The sequence below is a fragment of the Olea europaea genome, unplaced genomic scaffold, assembly GCF_002742605.1.
Source record: "Olea europaea var. sylvestris unplaced genomic scaffold, O_europaea_v1 scaffold30524, whole genome shotgun sequence".
Taxonomy (NCBI): Eukaryota; Viridiplantae; Streptophyta; class Magnoliopsida; order Lamiales; family Oleaceae; genus Olea; species Olea europaea.
The window spans coordinates 1-1,347 of NW_019249224.1; the positions used below are offsets into that span (position 1 = coordinate 1).

At 37.3% G+C, this 1,347-nt stretch overlaps 1 long non-coding RNA gene across 1 annotated transcript; it reads right to left on the minus strand.

Moving 5' to 3' along the window:
- Positions 1–169: 169 nt before the first annotated feature.
- Positions 170–1,347, minus strand: LOC111384938. Its single transcript, XR_002700980.1, has 3 exons — positions 1,255–1,347; positions 505–600; positions 170–429 (listed from the first exon to the last, which is right to left on the minus strand). It is a non-coding gene; the product is annotated as an uncharacterized LOC111384938 (long non-coding RNA).

Consider the following 1,347-nt stretch of genomic DNA (forward strand, 5'->3'; position numbering starts at 1 on the left):
CCGTGGTTTGAGGTCCAGGTGGGCAAACGTAGAGGATAAACAAACAAAAAGGCAAAGCCTGCAGACTTGAAACGGTCAAGATCATGCTCGATCCCGATAACCAAGGGTGGATGCGACCCCGACAGCGGCATCTGAGGGAGTTTAATCAAGTCTTTTCATGCTCCAAAGCTAAACACAAATGACATACCAGCATTTATAGAAATCAAACGAAACTCATAATGAATCATCTTGTGCTCAACAGATTCATATTACCATATAAGTTTAACTGTGAGTTTCACATGTACCAGCCGTTAAATTTCCAGATTAATCAAGTGTAGAACTGAAAGACCAAATCAAGATTTGCGATCAAAATTCAAGACGAATGCTGTGTAAGGTCTTTAGCTTCTCCAGCTCCTCGTCACTTGCAATTCCAGGTTCGATAAAACACAACTGAAACAGAAACCATCAGTACCATCTTATCAAAAACAGAATGAGGAAAAATCAAGATTGACAATGCACTGAAACCTGATATTGGTCTTTCTTTAGTGTATGGACACCTCTTTTAATTAGCTTTTGCCATCCAACCTTGTCTTTAAGTGATTTTTCCAAAGCTCTTGTTTTCTGGAAAGAAAGTAATTAAATACTTCACAAAGTAAAATTGCCAGCACCCTCGAATTTGTAGCAAGTGATGTATAAACTTGCTAAATAAATTATATTTTCACAAACTGGAGCATTTGCATCAAGAAACAGAATTGCTAAAAAGATCTTATGAGGCTGCCTTGGAAACCCAAACAACCATAAGTAATGACATTCTATATTTGAATATGTTCTGGTTAGGAGCATTCCAAAATTTAGCACATAACCGTAGGAGTAGCTGTGGTTTCAACATATCAACTGCATAAAAAGGCGATTGCTAGAGTTATTTAACCTCGTGTATTTCAACCTTTGTTTAGAACTCTGACAACTGAAAAGCACAAAAATCATAGTGCAACTATAGCTAGGAACATATTTCACCGATAACATGTGCAAGAGTAATGAAATGAATATGATCCTAAATTATATAAAAGTGTCACATTAGCCAATTTATCACGCCTACTTCATCCAGAGACCTGGCCAACAGGAAAACTATCAAATCACAGAACATCAATTTGAAGCCCAGTAAAATGTAAGCAATCTTAACATTATATTCACGTGAACAGCTATTAGCCGATCATGGTATTCTGTGATAAACAGTATGAAAGCCAAACTTTCATAAGAATGCAATTGCATACTTACACTGGCAGGGTCCATGATTAATAAATTGTAGTGCTGCGTGCCATTTATCTGGTGCTGAACCTGGATGCCAATTATGGTTCTTGAATGGCCATC